At 41.1% G+C, this 19,441-nt stretch overlaps 1 protein-coding gene across 1 annotated transcript in view; it reads left to right on the forward strand.

Annotated features, from left to right (window-relative positions):
* Positions 1 to 19,441, forward strand: part of gria3b (glutamate receptor, ionotropic, AMPA 3b) — a gene marked incomplete at its 5' end in the record, with an annotated part of 80,404 nt that overhangs the window by 5,369 nt on the left and 55,594 nt on the right. The window lies entirely within an intron of this gene.

Here is a 19,441-nt window from a genome sequence, read left to right on the forward strand (position 1 = left end):
GGTCGAGAGAAGCTCCTCAGGTGATTGTAGTAGCGCCACACTTCTTGTCCTTGCAGGCTGTAACTCAGCTTGAAAGGTGTGACTAGGGGAACATGTCAGGAGAATCTGGGGAAGAGCGGGGAAACTCTGTGGTCGAGGATAGAGACAAATTCTGCAGTAAAAGAAAGCAGGGTGGGGGAAATAATTTGATTAAAGTCTTCTTTAGATGCTTAGCTGCTTATGCAGAGAGTACATTTGTGCATAAGTGTATGACTGTTGTGAGTGAGTGAGAGAGCTCTCCAGGCTATGGGGGTTGTGCCGGGACATGCCATCACAGTCCAGCTGTGTTGAAGGCACAGATGGAGGTTTGTTTATGGACGCACAGGCATATGCATGCGTGTATGTGCGCACATATGCACAGAGCCACGCTAACAGAAACTGTAGGCGTATGCAGTTAAACATGCATAGACAGACACATCCCCATCTCCCTCTTCACAGTAAATCTCAGTGTTTTGTACTGAAGCTCCCATGACACACTTCATCATTCATCCAAAGTAAAGGTCATGGTAAAAAATATTGCCCTGTGTCTCTTTGTGCAAACACACTTTTAGAGGATAGAATTTTTGAAATATATGCAGGCTAGGATTTATGTGAAATTTAGAGAATAAACGAGCATATTTGATAAGCACCGTGACTGTGCAAAAGCCTCTGAGAGAAACAGGAGCCATGGTAGAGTAACGTAATGATGTGATTTTGAGGCTAGCAGGCCAGGCAGTCTCAGAGGCCTGTCAGGGTGGCTGGATCTGAGGCCTCAGTCTGATGAGTGGTACAGTAACTGCCCCGGATGGGGTTACATGCTTTGGGAACTGCAAAGCCTCTGAGAGAAGAGCGGGACGTCGGCTGAAGGGAGTGACTGACAGCGTAGCACAGCTATAAAAGAATGGACGAGGCACAGTCAGTCACAGTAACGTTCTGATCTGACTCAAGCTTAAAAATGTCTGCCAGGGTTATTATCATTATTTTAGAAACGCTATGACTAAACAGTCAACATTTCCATAAAACTATAATAGTACTTGTTACTAAAAGTGTTGCTTTAATAGCTACTACATTACAAATCATCCTACATTTTCTATCCTTTACTTGAACTTTGCTGGCATGGCTACAATCACTGGTACTGTTTGTTGTGGTCACATGAGGTTAAAACTTAAATAAAGAGTAAAAGGCCGGAAAAGAATCCAAAGGCCAAATCTCCAAATGGATCATTATTTTTGACCTAATTATGTGGCCATGATGTGCCCTACACTATATTTTTATTTATTTATTATTCTAAAGCCAGGCTCACAGCTGAAGCTGTAATAAGATTCAGACTAGAAAACATAGAACACACTCCGAGGCAGATTCAACACAATGAATTTTTAATCCGAATATCAAAAGATCCTCTTAAACCCAACCTGAGGAGAAGTGTTGCTGTCGGAGTGTTATTTGTCTTGGAATCAATGACGCTGGCAGATGTTGTTTGATAAAACAACAGCTTTTACTCCCTCGCTGCTGTGGCAGCTTCAAATCTCCATATATCTTTCACAAATACTGGGCATTTGGCCACTTCAGCAGCTATGGAATATGAAAAAAAATGAATCTGGTATAGGGACAGATGTTCTGATCTTAAAAGATCAGTAAATCAAATCACAAATTTACATTGGCACTTTTAAAGATTTATCTGGCTCTGACAATGTGCAGTGTTTTCAGACCTACTGTAGGGATGTTGAGGTCTTTTGATTTCTTATTGATTTCCTTTATCTATCTGCTCAGTTTTCAGGGACAGATATGATGAATTGCAATTGAGAAGAGGGATTAAGGTGAAATGATTATGAATAGGCTGTCATGGCACCCTGAAGCTATCATTACCCTACACCCACCCGCAATTGTTTCGTATAAACAGCCTACATAGAACTACTATATATCGAGCCGTATATCTGAGACTTTTTATATCATCCATGCTATAGCAATTCTGAAGAGGACAGACACACAAATTTATATATATATATATATATATATATATATATATATATATATATAAGGCAACACTGCTTCTCCTAACTGAGGGTGTGCCGACCGCATCTACTGTAGGTAATTCACTGACTATTGATGAACACCTCATACAACCCCACTTAAATAGATTTTGTTGACAATAAAATTTCCACAACTATAAAAACAATTTACGCCACAGCTGAGCAATAAAAACCCTGATGTTACCATTAACCAACCAGCCAAGCATAGGTTTAAGAATCATATGTGCACCGCCGACCCATATGTGGGCATTAATGCAAAGCCATGAATGCAAGACGTAGATCAAGTCCTCTTAGTCGTCAGCAGACATGATGCAACATGACAGCCCATCTATCCCCGCACATCTGTTCACCACTGCTCAAATAATATGGTGGTTTCTAAACTATAAGTCAACAATGACAGGCAATGTCTGTTTTCCCTTATTGAAGATGATATCAGTGCTGCATTGTGATGAACAAGAGGAGCTGACTGACCATATAAAAAGCAAACGATAAACAATGAGGGACCGCACAGGAGCAGCCGCAAAATCTTAGTGGTGCATTAGACGCATTTTATGCTGTGCTCTGTGTGAGGAAAAATGTTAATGATAAGAAAAAGGCTGCACATGTGGTGCATGTTAAGTAAAAGGAACAGGGGGCAAGCTGCCAAAGTGAACCATTCATCTCAGGTGCATCAGGGATATGTCTGCCGGTACCCTGGCTCCATGTGATCGCTGCTTTTCAATGAGAAAAACCTCTCAAGGAAGGTGGAATATGTTGTTTGTGGTAGATATTTTTTTAAATGTTATTTACTTTAATGCACCAGTTGTGAAAAGGCAGAGATAGAGGAGGTGAAGAAGAATAAAGGAATGGCATTTTCAAAACTTGTCTCCTGTAAAGATTTCTTACATTGCAGTCAGCATTTTTTACTTTTACTCCCCCCTCTCTGTCTTTCTCATTTCTATATTTTTCTCTTTTTATATATATATTAATCTCTTCCACAAAGCCCATTACAGCTATTTTCCCCAGGCATTGCAGACACACTCAGCTAGCTGTTGGCCATTCACTAGACTCCCCTACAATACCCAGTAATCACAGAATCAGTAATCCCCTACTTGAGCCCAAATAGCACATCCATATCGTCCCTCATGAGAAGTTGCTGCATTGGCCTGACTTCACTGGGTGCAAAAGAAAAAGGGAGATCTCTGAATTCCCCTAGAATTAGAACTGCCGACTGCATAGTCCTATCCAAGGTCAGGCATCTTATGAAAGAAAACACTTTTGAGCATTTTATTAATTCTGAAGAGTGCAGAGAAAAGCTTTAATTGGCACCTATGCTGTCTAATCTAGTCGGTCCTCTTGGACTGCATTATTAACTGCTTATTGTGTGATTCCTGCGCTAAGACAGTCAAAAATGTCAGGACACCAGGGCGGTGTTGTGATGAATACAAAACATCAACAGGGAGTGTCACGATGTACTCTCCCATCTAGTAAATATTGGATCACAGTGCGATGGGGCTTCCAGCATTCCAGCTCTCCTTCTGCCGACTGAGCAGATTGATCCACACGTTTCTGGCCTCTTTCAGAAGAGGCAGTCGCTAGCAGTGCCCTGCCAAAGCTGCATGTCTGTGAAGAAACAAGGGCTCCATCATAACTGATTGCTTGTGACAGTTCACAGTCGCCGGGCCACTGGAGCATCATAACCTTGTGAAACTAGTGTATGGGCACTCTAGCATACAGGCTGAAGGAGAGAAGGAAGAAAAGGAAGATTTGCATATTCCTTGCAGTGATACCGAGATGCAAATAAGACATGCCGTGCCATGAATAGCCTTCGTGGTTAATATTAAACACATCTCATACAATGAAAAGACATAATGCAGACCAACACATCTGGAAACAGGAGGTGGATTTATAGACAATTACTGCAACTGTGATTGCAGTTGCAGTTTGAAGAACCACGCAATGTCTGAGCAGGATCCGTTGATGTGTTGGAATAAACCGTGGATGACAGCGATCTAGAAATATCTTCTGGCAGGCCGGAGGAGCAAACCCAAGCCACTCGCATCACTTTATCTGTGTTGTCACCATAACAACACGGAAATAAGTGGAAATTTATTTTTGATTGTTCACTGATTCACATCGAATGCATGAGTTTAATCGAAAATGCAAGAATGACGCAAAGTGTAGAATGTGTATCAAATGTCCGTGAGTAATATGCGTAATATAGAAGTAGTCCGTTGATGCCGACTACAAAGCTCCTAGGTGCTTGGACTCACCCGCCGCTCGCTTGTCAAGGATGACGCCATCGCTGTCTGTCATTTTTTTTTTCGAACTCAGATTAAGAAAATATAAGTAGGCGTGAACTAGAAAAAACATATATATAATTGTGACGCAGCGGTGTGATCTTACTTTACACTCGTCCTACCGCAAGTTCTCCTGTCTTTAGTGCTGGCTATCCCCATGAGTGAGAATTAAGTGAACATGATGTGCTCGCTCAACCATGACCCTCCTCTGTTTCTCCCTCCAATGGTTAATTTCGAAGAGTGCTTTTGTGTGGCTCTTGCCATTTCACACATGGCTACATAAAACCTGTGGGCGGTTGCTCCCAGGCCACTGTCCGTGTTTGTGTGTCCATGCATGACCGTGTGATGAAATATTGAAGTGTTCTATCATCGACCATTGGATAGCCGGCGGCCTGATTCCTGTCCCTTAATTTTATTAGTTTTTTCTCCCTTCTTTATCTTGGTGGCGTGGCTTTATTTTCTTCGGCGTGGCGTACAGATCAGGAAGGCAAACCTCATCTGGAGCCATGACAGTGCTAATCCATCGCAGCTGCAGAATGAAAAGGCCGTTTGGAGTGAATCCATTCCAAAGGCCTCAATGGAAAGCTTCTCTCAGATGCCAGTGCCCTTTGCAGCCCTGACAGTGCTAGAATATGATGGAAAAGAACTTGGGAGAATTCAGAGGCTTAGCTATGTTTATGAGAGGAGGGAATAGAGAGAGAGAGGCACAGTGCTGAAGATGGAGAAGTGAAGGGACCAACCGATGTGTTTGTGTATGCCTTTGTGGGAGATGTGAACTGGAATGAAAGTACATAGCACAGTGGCTCTTCCTTCGTCTCTCCACGTACCTGTCATAGTGAGCTGAAGCGAACTGAACATCCAGGTCTGAGGATTTGCAAGATTTTATAAACGCCTATGTAGATGAGCAGTACACATTTAATAGCAGACACACAATGGCTATGATGTAGACAGTGGCCTAAAGTAACATGATGACCAGTTCGAAATGAACTAACCATAAAGAAACACAACATGTGAGATTGGTCTGTCTAGTGTAAGTTGACAGTCAGACTGAAAAACATGCCTTTCTTAAGGGCACAGAAAAGTCCCATCAGTTCTCTTGCTTTCTTCTCAACCTTTTGTGCAATGTATTTTCATTTTCGCCCATTGTAGTGCTGCTGCTGCTGCTGCTGCTGCTGCTACTGCTGCTACTGTTGTTGCTGCTGCTGCTGCTGTACCAAGTCACATCCCTGAGCTGTTAGGGGATAGACTTTGGGTCTTTTATGCATAAAGAAGCTTACGTTTGGAAATTGCTCTCAAGTGGCCAAAGTTTGTGAAAAGTCAGTGAACATTTCACTCCCAATTTCAGGGGTTTGTCTCAGAGTAAAGCTTTTTGAGCCCCAGGATTCCCTTGTGACTGAATATCATTTATAATGAAGAGGAGTTTACTATTTAGAAGTTGTGAAGCAGCCATGTTATTTTTGCAATTCACCAATTAATGGGATTAGAACAAAATGCAGGTATAATTTCAAAAAACATTTTTACATCATCATTTACCATCAAGCAATGCTTGTATTAGCTCAGGTATTAAGACACTGAGATTCACCCCAATGGGATGAAGGTGAATGAAACGTTCCTTTTGCTCTAGATAATGCAAAAAACATTAAAGGAAAACAGTGGTCTATTTACAACTTGAGTTTATTTTTGTAATTCCCGGTCATCAATTCTATATTTTATAACATTGTAGGCTACTCATTTCAGTAAGCTCTGAGAACACAGCACCATTGTTAAAAATAGGTTTAACGATGCATGAATAGAATGAGTCAGATGGTCATACAGTTGTTTTTTTTACAGGAAGAGTCAAACCTATTTGGAAGAGATAATAAAGTTGATTCTGTCTGTTGTAAATAAACCATTTACAGCACAACTTCCTGGTTAATCTTGGCCCTATTGTACCCGTTGTAATGTTGTGCACTCAAGGTTTTCCTGCATTTCAAGGGATTATTAGTAATATTACATTTGCGCTTACTTGTGGTTTTTACTTTCAAACAAAGCTGTAGCTAATCTTGCAAAACTGCTAGATTGTTTACACTCTATATAATTGTCTGAATAAGCTTGTCGGCTCTTTGAGTGTATTTTTAATGCTTTATTCCAAGATTTCAAGAACTGATAGTGAGCTTAATGTTATCGTAACCCATAGATCCAATGGCCAATTGCTATGAAAAAAAAAAAAAAACTACAAGTCATAGTTTCCTCATAATGATTTATATAGAGACTATTTATTCGGATTAAGGGGGGTTTAACAAAGTGAGGCCTATAGATTATCCTGAATAATCAACCCATTGTAAAAATCTGATTTTTGTGAGAGCATTAAATTGAAAATAATTATTGAATGGCAACTTTATAAATCTAGTTTAGAACCTAATTTACTTTGAGATATTTAGCTTTTTGCCACGCTGATCCCATCTGTTTGTGTGTCTTTATCGTGTTGTCATGAGACTGATACTGTTACAACCTGGGACTTATTGGGACTATATTGCAGCACAGACCATATCAGACAAAATATCAGACAGGCACCTAATTGGAAAGATTTTTTTCCTTATTGGCGTTGGTGCCCAGCACATATCCAGACATGAAAGGTCCACTGAGAATCCATCTTTTCATCTAATGTGAGAAAACTTCTTGCTCTCCTCTCTATATGACTATATGAAATGGCTCCAAAGTGAAGCCCCCTGCTGAGAATCTTTATTGGTTTTTGTGGGATATTTGCCTTAGAAAAGTAAGGTGAGTAAGGCATATTCAAAGGTTTATATGCCAGGGCCCGTAGGATTACAGCTCATTCACTCTCATAGCTCTCTGTTTTCCATCTCTCTCTCTCTCTTTCCCTCTCTACCTCCAGTATTATCATTCAGGGCCAGAGCACCATCTCAGCAAGGGCACTAATAAGATGAAAAGTGGTGCTGGACTACTACATACTTAACCAAACCTAGATTGAGGCTGAGATGGAGAGGGAATTCTTTAAGTGATGCCTTCAAGGTTGAACAACTGGTCCCACCTCTCGTCCTCATTGACTTATTCTATTATTCTTAAGACAAAAGCAAAGAGCCGGGAGAGGCCGGTCCTGAAAAGGTGCCTCTTTTTAAAAACCCAGCACTATAATCAAGCTTCGTGATGCATATCCCTCAATGGCTCGGCTCGGTTTGTTCTATCAGCATAGGCTATGAGATGTGACATGTAATTTGATTAGCAACACCGGGGGCAAAGGCTTAGTTTACATGCGCAGGAAGTGGACCTTGTGAGAGTGACAGATCGCCATCCCCTCTTGGTGGCCCTGTGCGGCACACTCTTGGCTTTGCATGTGCATACAAACCGTGCACGAGAAACACAGATCGGAAATCTCCCTAAAGGACAGAAACAACAAGTCAGGAAGCATTAATCTCAGATGGTTTGAACTCTAACTGGAATATAGACATTTTGAGGCTCCTTGCTGCCCTGTCTTGCAGATTAGGAAAAAAGAGAAAATGGCTAACAGAAACTACTTAAGCAAGCAAGGTTGAAGAGATAGAACTGATGTAGGGCACTGAAAATAATCCATTGTTTTGACAGTGATGGAAAAATATATGTGCCTGCCAGACATCCACAAAGTTTACTCTGTTTGTTGTTTTCCCCCTCAATCTTCCAAATAAGAACAGAAACAATAGAGGTTTTCAGCTGCCAGTTATTTCCCCTGCTATGTGCAATTGAATGCAAAATAAGTCAGATGCGGTGGTTTATCCCTGAAATATCACCACAAACCTTTACCCGGGCGAGCCCAGCTCTTCTGTAGTCAGGTCGAGTCAGTTAGTGGCATCTTCTTAAACTATTCCTTTAATCTCTTTCATATGGCTGAGAGTTTTCTCCTTGTGTCCTGTTTTCTTTTTTTCGGCATCTGTCATGGAGTCTTAAAGTGAACTGTTGCCTGTGATTCAGCAAAGCTAATCTTCCCCGTTTGTTGTGAAGGCAGAGCTCCTGACCACTTCTGACAGCAACAGTTTGAGTGTTTGCTGTATCGGTCTGACTTATTGAACCCCACCATGTCTCCCTCCCTTTTCACCACTGTCCCGTGCACCCTGCCTCCTCTAACTCGTCTCTCTCCCAGCATGTTGGTGCTGATTAGACCGCGTGCGTTAGGACACGTTGGCGCGCCTTCACTAGCTGTCCATCCTAATGCAGTCGTGGAACAATCCACACACCCTCTTCATCCTCTTCATCTGTGATCCCCTGCGTTCATCCTCGCTTCATGCTCCATTCCCTTACCCTCTCTTCCTCTATATTCATCTGCAAAGAAGAGCACGATTTAGGCCCGCAGTGCTGATTGGGAGGATTAGTGGTGTGTGAGGGACTTTGTCACCAGCTTTCTTGGAAATCCAATTACAGAATATCATAAGCCTTACATGTTTCATACTCTGCTGAATCACCCTTAAAAATGCATACAGACATACTGAAAGGGTCAGTGTGGAGCAGCCGCTCTCGCTGTGTTCTGTCGTGACATCTTCCTGAAGGTGAGAGGAGTGAGCATCTTTGAAGGGGGAGAAGACCAGACTTGTAGCACTCCTCTCGCCTCTGCATTGCAGCAAATGGTGGACTGCGAGAGGCTGTCTGAGAAAGGGATTGTTATTTGCTCAACGTGATGGGCCGGGGGACCTCGGAGCACAGCTCTCATGGTGAAGCGAGGTCCAGGGGTTTAGTTGTGTTATCTGCTCGCATAGATAGTCCTTAATTGCATGTGTCAAGGAAATGACACGCAGCGGATGAGGGCAAAGTGAGATTTCTGCATTTTTCATGGAGTCCTATGAAACTGAGTTATTCAGTAAAGTGTCAAAGATAACACTATTATCTGAACTTTTGAAATGGCTAAGGCGTTGAACATTTGAACAACATTAAACAGACCTACACATTGGCATGCAGGTCCGTCTGACCCTGAGTGCTTTTAGCCCTGTGTGTTGCTCTGTGTTCAAACAGAAGCATGATGGTAAGACCTTGAAGGTGAAAATATCTGTCAGAAGGAGATGGAGTTGAGAGTCATTGACTCTCTTGGGGATTGCTCTCGAGCCACTCTCACAAGCACAGGACTGTATGATCAAGATGGCAGGTGGAGAGGAGAAGAAGCTGCTTCGCTGAAGGGCTGCAGAGAAAACAAGAGAGGAAAGAGAATAGTTGATGATCTCTGGTGATGAAGTACGTGCTTGCGGGCCACATCTGACCTCAGTGACTCTGGTCTGACGATCAGTTTTTCATCTTCAGGGCATTGTATACTTAGTAATCTGCCGCAGTGAAAACCTTAGATGTGTTGGGCAATATTAATGATAAAAACATTTTTTTTAATGCAGTCCAGGGATACTGCTCTTAATTTCTAACTATGTATAGAAGGACAATATTTAAAATTAAAGCAAACAACTATATTGGCCACATTAGTTACATCAAGTAAAACTAGGATTTGTGACACACAGCAATCCAGATTCAAGCCTTATATGATACATGTTAGAAGGAGAAGTATTATTAATTTAAAGAAACAATTTTCTTTTCTTTAACATTGAACACTTTGGAGGCTCATAGCTGAACTAAGCAACTGAACGGATACAAGCTGTGAAACATTAATTGTATGCCTTTTTATGCTGATTATTAATAATTGTTAAAGACTGTCTGAAACGTAAAAAACATTTTGATATGAATGTTACGCTGAACAATTAAACGGGAAAATACATTGTCTACAAATAAAATGCTGCTATTTTGTAACCTGACTCTTGCCAGTAGAATTTTGTTCCACCTAGCTCCACTCATCCATCTGGGATCGCTCCATAGGAGAGGTGTGACAACATGGATGAAATAGCCGCATCAATGTGGATGCCTGCCTTCTGGATGAGAGCTGCCATTGTAGTCTGAATTAAAACAGTCGCTTCTCCACTACGTCACATCTATAAAAATCCTGCGCAGTGATCCTGACTGGCTTTACCATTTTTCAGTGGTGCCCTAATCCCTCTCCTATGGAGCCATCCCAGATGGATGAGTGTAAGTAGGCAGAGCTAGGCAGAACGAAATTCATCTTAGCTATTTTGTACATTTGAACTGATTATCTAAATAAATTAAATAAATTGATGTTTAATCAAATACAGTTTTGATATGTGATGTGAATGTAGGTTAACCACATGAAATCATGTGATTTCCATGAGAGGTCAAGCTCTTTTACCTCCAAAATATTAGTTTGTTGGTATAACAATTTTGATGATAAGGTATGATGTCAAAATGTCAGATTCAGCTTTAACTTAGTTTTGAACAAACATGGAGTTACTGCGTGTTGTCTTTGTAGGCAGAGTAGATATCTCCATAAATCCTTTCAAGTCATTTCACTACAGTACCTGTCATAGAGTTCTAGTTTTGTTATTTTTCTATTTCAGCCATCCTATTAAGTCATAGCTCAAAATTGTTTAAAAAACATTCTGTTTAACTGAATGTTTCAATTTAAAAGCAGTCAATCCTAGGTGCCATAACTAATCCTCCACCAGCTTACTTTGGCAAAGAATTGACAGAATCACATCATATAATTCAGATGTTATCACTCAGTGTTTAATTCCTTCTTTCTTACTAGCAGAGCAAAAAATTGTAACTGTGAGCAAGAAAGCTTGTGCATGTGATGTCTGTGTTAGAATGCAGGCATTGCAGAAACAGAACATTTATGTGTTTCTCCTTTGTGTAGAGCCAGCATTACAGGCAGCCATTCAGCATCCTCATCAGACACTAATCCGAGCCATTAACCTTTCTGGCCAGAAACCTTTTTTGTGACTTTTCACAATGTGTCTAGTGAGAAGGAAATGTCACACTGCAGTTTTATACACTAGATAGATACAATAAAAAGTACACATCCTTTTTGTGTCATTAAATCTACGCAAGCTTTATTGCGGCTTTACGTGGCTGCAGCATAATATGTGAATATTTATAGAGTAGTACAAGCACACATGAGTAGATAGTTTACCCAGTCAACAACAAAGTTTCAAAGAATAGATATAATTATGTATAAGTATGAAAGGAGGATAGGCTATGTGGACATGCATTTGGTGGTTGAGCTCCAGGCTAACCAGCCGTCAGGCTAACCAGCCCGAGTGACAGAGAATCCCAAGGCTCCTTACCTACTATCATCCATCAAACACTCAAACACAAATACAGAGGTACATGCGTGAAGAGACACATAGACAGATGCAGGTTTGAACTCAATAGTGGATTGTTTGTACTAGTAGTGATCAAAAAAAAAAAGTGTTATAAACATGGACGTAGTCTCCGTAACGTCACCCATAGGTTTCTTAACAGCCAATGTCAAGCTCAATGTGGGCAGCTCAGGCTGTCGTCTTGGCAGTGCCTTTCTCCACCTAATCCAAAAATGGGCAAAGACGTGGAATGTGGGTGAAGCTGAAGCGGGCTGAATGAAGCCTGGTTACTGAGCTAGTGGCCTGTGACAGCACCCATCTGCCACTCAAAGCAGCCATGCCTTTAATTACGCATAACTTTAAGCCTTAATATAATTTAAACAAGTGAGTTATATAAGCATTCAGTTGTCATGAACCGGGAAATTAGCTATAGAGGCCAAAACTGTTTTGTAGGCATTGTGACATGAGGGTCTATTGACTCACACCTGGAGCCAATCTCAAGTGGCCACTCCCAGCCTGGTCAGTTGCGTACACGAGGTGTTGAAGCGTTGATTATTGTGATTAATGGTGTCCTTGTGGATTCATGGTTAAGAAGCTGACCATGAACTATACCTTCCCTGAGTCGAACTGGGGTCATTTGTAGGGCTCTCTCTTTTACTTCCTTTTATGCTACCACTATCTTATAAAGGCATACCCCCCCCCCCCCATTACAGTAATATCCTAATACAAACAATATTTTCCAATATCAAAATATCATCATATGTCAAATGTATAGGCAAAATTCTCTAACAAGGTGAATTAATGTGTGTTTTGTTTGCTCTCTTTCCATTTCACCCAGCACCTACTTTAAAGTGTAAATAGATGCTCGATGTTGATGGAGCAGGACAAGTAACAGCCTCCTTTTTAACGTTTCACGGCACCATTGCAGTTGAGTCGTTCTTGAATCTAGGTCTACCGTTTGAGTTAACAGTTTGAAGCACTTCACATCTCAATATGACGAGAGCTGATGCAATCCCCTAGGACACTTAGAAGCTACCTCCCAGTGACAGCATCTCTTCTTCAGAGCAGGACAGGCAGGTCCTGATGTAGGCTGGTGAAAACTGGGAATGGGGAGAGAGGGAGCGAGGGAGGGGGAGACAAGCACGAGGAGGAGACTGAGACACAGTCAGGAAATGGAGGACATGTGGCTGAGGGGAGAAACAACGGAGCCTAAAAGAGAATGTGGGTTTGGGCGAAAAAAGACCAGGGAAACTGCCAAAGAGACACAATCATCATTGACATTTACTGTTCCCAGCCCCCTTCCCAAGGCTGTGCAAAGCTCTGGCTCATGGGCCACGACAGAGCATGGGAGTCCAGATACTCCGAGTGCATGAAAAGGTTTTTTTCTTTTTTTTTATGAATTAGCTCAGAGAGCCTGCAGGATCCCACATATCCCTCTGAACTAGCATTCCAGGCCAGCCATCTCAAGTGATGCATCAGAAATGTAACATCCCCGTAGCACTGCTGAGTGTCCTGATTATAGAAGGGAATGAGGGCGGCACACTGTGTGTGTTTGACCAGTGAACTGAAGATGGGATGCATGGTTCCCTGCAGCAGGAAGGAGGGGGAGGAGGAGGAGTAGGTACGCTTAGCTGCAGAGGAAGAAAAAAAAAGGGGAAAAAAGAGAATGCATGAGAGGAAAAAGAGAAGTAGCAGATGAGAGATAATATTTTTTTGTTGTTGTTTACCCTCATGCAAGCTCATATAATGGCTCCTTGTACATGCACTTGGTTGTCTGAGAGCTTGTGAGTGAATTTGCATTAAGGAAATTCAAGGTGACACTCAGAATCATTGAATTATATACCGATTTGTTATTCATTCAGAGCTGAAGACAGGTCTGACCATCTCATTTCCACCTAGATGATAACATTTATTTCATTTTAATTTTATTACTGAGAGGGCTAAATGCCAAGGCATTCCTCCACAGCCGCTCTCTCTTCTGACTGTACCGTGCATTTTTTTTTTCTTTTAAACCAAAGTCCAACACCAATCTCTGCTCCACTGATGGAGCGGGGTGATATTATAGGGGAAACAATGTGAGAGGGGAAAGAGAGAGGCACTCAGGTGGAGAGAGATACTGCTACGCTTGAAGAGGATGTATGCTTTGGGGGATGACCAGATGGCTGAGACAAAAGGAGAGGTCAAACAGAGTGGTGAGAGGAGAGTGGGGAGAGACAGTGAGGCGTTGAAGGAAGGGGGGAGATCAGTACTGCATGGAGAGACATCTCTGGGAGAGTGAGTGAAGTGTAGGAATACATACAGAGTATGTTTTGGGCTGCAAGGGGGTAATCCAAAAGTTTCCATACTGTCTGCGGCAACTTTCAAAAACAGTTTAAGTTCTGAGTTTGGCTCTTTCGGAATCACAAATAATGGGAAACTCTATGTATTCTTTAATTGAACGTATTAAGCTGGAATCTCGGTGCAACTGACTTTCCTTTTTCACTGCAAAGAAACTTTAAATTCCTCAGTTCGATTTGGTCAATAGGTTTCCGCTGATTGCTTTTTTTGTTTGCTGTTTCCTATTAATATACTTCCCAGTGTGCATGGTGCACTTATTTGTTCTGCTGTCTTGTTATTTACCCTTGACTGAAAGAGTTAGAGTTTATTATATTTTAAAATGATAAAAAATAAATCGAGGTAGCAGATTGGTGCAGCTTGTAACAAAACTGTAGATTAATTAGAAAGTTACAATGTGATGCAAAGAAATATAGGATTTTTAAAAGAAGAGAGTTTCAAAAAACTCCTTGCTCAGTCCTCACAGGTGATCCCTGGTGTTGGTGATAAGAGCCAACACTTCTTTTGTTTTTCTCCAGCAGCAGTGGGTCAAACAGCAAATTGTTTTCCACTATTTTCTCACAGCAATTTGTAAAAATGATGGCTGTAGTCTCCCATAGGAAGGGTCATTTTTTACTAATGTGTGAGCACATTTGCTTAATCAATCCCAATCAACAGCGCTGCTAGCTCCACCTGAAGGTTCCTGCTACAGAATATAAACACCTTGTGAACCCACAAAGTCTCAACATGTGGTGTGGCTTGTTAGCCTCCGACCATGGAAATGTGCCAGAAGGGATTATAAGTGAGAAAACAAGAGGTTTCTGCACAGCGCAGCTTAAACACTCTATTGAAAATAGAGCTCTTCCATAATTGTATGTAGTGTGGTGGTTGGGTCTATTTATGGCATTGCATGCATGTGGCTGTGTGTCCTGTAGAGCCATGAATGCTCACAAGGGCAAACTGGGGAATGGTTTTGTTTTGAAGAAAGTAGTGCAGTTGTTGTGGTAGGGTTACTTGTGTCTGAGGGGCAGATCTGGTGCAGTGAGACTGGCCCCAAAACAGAACAGGTCATTCTTTGTCCATAACATCCTTCTTAAACCTCACCGGAGCTCAGAAAACCCTACATGGCGTAGTTCATGGGATACCTGCAACACGCAAACCTTTCCGCTTCAATAAGGTTGTGACCCCTAAAAGGGTGCAGCATAAAGACAACGTATATCTAACAGGGGCAAGAGGGAAGTTACAGGGAGCAAGATGAGGGTGTGTGTGGACTTAAGTTATTGAAGCTTGGGCTTGCTCAAAGCTCAACCTAATAAGCAGAGGACAGCTGAGCAGAAAGAAAGAGGCTTTCAGATCTGGTCCCATAGGATAGGTTCTGTGTCAGTACTGGCCCAAATTAGGAGGGAGTACAGAGAAAACTGGGCCTCGATGAGGGATGCAGCTCCTAGTGGCTCCTATTCAGTGTGGGATATTGCACCACTCACCTAGTGGCTCCTATTCAGTGTGGGATATTGCACCACTCACCCTACAGCACTTCCCCACAATACTTGCTGTCCATCTGTTGATTCACTTATCAAGAAGCAGTGCTGTGTGTGTGTGTGTGTGTGTGTGCGTGTGTGTGTGTGTGTGTGTGTGTGTGTGTGTGTGTGTGTGTGTGTGTGTGTGTGTGTGTGTGTGTGTGTGTGTGTGTGTGTGTGTGTGTGTGTGCGCATGTTTGTATGTCTGCATCCGTGCGTGCATCTGGGCTTGCCTGTGTGCAAGTGTTGCTGTGAATGGATGCTTATACCTTGGGAGAGGTGTCTGTACCAGGACAGATAGGGAGGGAATAGAATTAAAAAGGATGAGGCAAATCCCACCAGTGACTAGATCTCTCATTCACACAGCAATTGAGCTTAAGAACTGAATACATGAGCACTGTCATGTTGTCCTCTTGAGTGTCTGAAAGGAGCACAAACTGGATCACCCTTCTTCACAAAGAATAAAAAAAAAAACATGGTTTCTGTGTGTGCTTACATGTGTGATCTCATTTTGTGCTGGATAGTAACCACCTTATTTAGAGCAGCATTTAAAATTGTATAAAGTAAGATTTCTATTATTTATTTCTCATTGGATATCGGATAACACAGCAACATAATAAACCGTTCAATAAATAGACTGGTGCCTCCTTGATTAAATCAGATTCAATGCCAGACGGCGCAAGGATTATGTTTTAGGAAGTATGTATCTACCTTGTTTTGTTTAAAAGCAATAGTCATAAATAAATATATCTTGTTTTATGTATTTTTCTTCTTTTGAACAATGCATCAATATTTCATTTAAATTTTAAGTTTTGTATCTTATGTCTGCATTTACGGGTGGGCCAACACAATAAGCATAATATGCATAATAATATGTTAATTCTATCTCTCTATCTATCTATCTATCTATCTATCTATCTATCTATCTATCTATCTATCTATCTATCTATCTATCTATCTATCTATCTATCTATCTATCTATCTATCTTTCTAACTATCTATCTAACCATCTATCTATCTATCTATCTATCTATCTATCTATCTATCTATCTATCTATCTATCTATCTATCTATCTATCTATCTATCTATCTATCTATCTATCTATTTATATAACTATCTATCCATCTATCTATCTATCTATCTATCTAACTATCTATCTATCTATCAAAATTAGAGAACAAATTATTAATACTCGATTTATTCTGGAATACTTTCAGTTATAATTTGATAGAATATCCATTATGGCTATACCACTGCTGTACTAGCATGTTTTTTTTTTTTTAACAAAAACCTTTATTTTGTAAAAAAAAAAACAGCGAGCAAAATTAGAGAACAGTAACCATTGTGTCAGAAGAGAAGATTGTGTCAGAAGAGAAGATTTAAACAATGTTTTCTTAGCAATTATGGATAACTGCAAAAAAATCCAATATCGTGCATCTCTCATATTTTTTTTTACATTAAAGCATGCATGTTGAAACCACAAAATTATGCAAATATGAGCCTGAAAATAAGCACGATAAGGGGCCTTGAGCATCTGATGTATCCCCCCATACCAACTGAATGAATACCTGTCAGTCGTCAGAAACAAATATTTAACATAGCCATGAATTAAAATTAGATAGTGCCTTCCCTCCTGTCATCCTACCATTGTACTGGAATATTCAAAGTGTTTACGGATGTTAAGTATGCTTGATCACCCAGTGGGAGCACTTGAGAGTCAATCAGAATAAGTGAGCAGCCATTCATGATAGGGCGGAAAAGCAAAACACACCTGTAGCTCTGTATTTTAGTCTACACATTAATGGTTTCTGACTGAATGGAAGTCGCTCCTGCCTGACAATTTACGCTATCCCAACAGAGCACATGATGAATACACAAGCAAAAGGATTTTTTTTTTTTTGCCTCTTAAGAAATGTCATCAGATGCACACGCTGATAGAAAAGCATACCGAGTTATTCATTCCCCGAAGTGGTGGTTATAGACTTGTTCAAGTGAAAAACATTCAAATGATGGAGTAACTGTTTATTTTCTTTTACCTTTGGTTGCCTCAGATAGTGATTCAACTGAGCAGAGTCTAGTTGTCGTGCAGCTTGTCAAAAGAGTCGTTTCTTTCCTCAAAAGCAGGGTCAAACTTGTATGACACGGGTGTCAAAGTCAAGGCCTGCGGGCCAGATCCGGCCCGCGAATGAATGATCTGAGACCCCGGGATGATATTTGATTAGTATTAGAAACGGCCCGCACGCCACAGCCGCCTGCTGGTGTTTTTCACGCACCAAAACTACATTACCCACAATGCAACGGTAGCCCGTGAACTCACTGCAGCGCCGCAAGTGGGCTTCATTATTCATCAGCATTCAGGGCAGATGTCAACTTTCAGCAACCCCCCCTCCCCACTGTGTTAGGTCTTGGTTCAATAGGTTATATGCATCATTTTAATATGTTTTAATAAACACTGAACCAGTCCGGCCCTCGGCTTGGAGCAAATTAGTTTTTTTGGCCCTCTGATGTATTTGACTTTGACATCCCTGTTGTATGATATAAACTATGCAAAGATAAGTATGTTGCTGTTACTGACATCGTGGCATCAAAAAACACAAACGTTGTGGGTTTAAGGTCAGTGAAAGTGAAACTGCATTCACTTCTCACTCGAGGCAGAAAGAGTCGTCTTTTTCAGCTCGTTCTTAGGAGGCAACAGAAGCAGTGACAGGCAGCAGTGGCGCTCACAGCTGCTGTGAATGCTGCAGTGAGTCGTTCACTGTGGATGAGGGAACAGAGCGATAACTGGTGGGAGCTCCTGGTGGGAGCTGGAGACCTTCGGTGAATAGCGTGACGTGTCTATCCTTTGGCTGCCACTTTCCTAGCAGCATAAAAAAACACACACACACACCGTACCCCTTGCATTACAGCTGCAGGATTTTTCACAATGCAGCCCACTATTACCAGATTGGTTCACTTTCTGATGCAATGCAGGTTGTTTTGTTGTACATTATGTATTAGCATGCATTTCTCTTATTCAGATAGGTTATCCATACGCGGGAATAACATCTGATTATGTACTGTGAACACTAGTGATGGATATAATTTAGAGCTGAGATAAAATTATAATTATTAGTTACTCAACCATTTATTTTCTCAACTAGATGGGTACTCCACGAATTTTCTATGATAATTCCTTAAAGTATATTAAAAAAAGGATGGTCAAAAATCTAAGCAGCAGAGACTAAAATCCTGACTTTTATTCCTAAATGTGAAATTAAACTCTCAAAAACACAGGATCCAATACTCCAGTAACCATAAGGACTTGGCTTGAGAACTGAAGGGTCACAGGTTCAAGTCCCCTTGGAACAAGTATAGAGTGTGGACTGTTTGCTGGATAGGTGCCAGTTCACCTCCCGGGCACTGTCCAGCAAGGCACCAAACTCCCAACTGCTCTTGGTTCTTTTCCACAGGCAGCCCCCTTGCTCTGATGTCTCTCAATGTAATGCATGTATATAGGTCCAGTGTGTGTGTGTGTGTGTGTGTGTTTAATTTCCCCTCGCAGGATTAATAAAGGACTGCTTGCTTCTTTACTTTCCCATAATGCAACTTGATTGTGCCTTTCATTAGACTGTCCCTGTCTGGTAAATGTCCACATCTTTCAAACAGCACATCTCCAATGTGTAACACATAATTTCTGTTGTTTGTAGTTTCCAAACCCAAGCCGAGCTAACCCTGATGACATCATTAGGGTATATTTCTGACTTTTGGACAGGAGTAGTACCCCTAATGACGATGACACAACATTTTTGATTTTTATATCAGGTACTGTCTGAAAGAATAATAAAGAAGCAATGATAAGATAATTAATCAGTTACTATATCATCAGAAAAGAGAACCTTTTTTGAGTAAAAAAAACGTCACATGGACCGATTTTTTGCGGTTGTGTGTAATGACTACGGTAATTTTTAACTATTTCTTTTTTTAAATTAAAAAACCAAAACATTAATTGAATATGAACTGAATATTTTCAGTGACTTGATGTACTGTTATATATACATTTATATTTGTATGATAATTCACATTTTTTTGACAGGATATGCACTATTGTAAATGCTTTATCAGGTGCCTTTGGGGTCATTAAGAGTTACAT

The sequence above is a fragment of the Echiichthys vipera genome (genome assembly GCF_963691815.1).
Source record: "Echiichthys vipera genome assembly, chromosome: 6".
NCBI classification, from domain to species: domain Eukaryota; kingdom Metazoa; phylum Chordata; class Actinopteri; order Perciformes; family Trachinidae; genus Echiichthys; species Echiichthys vipera.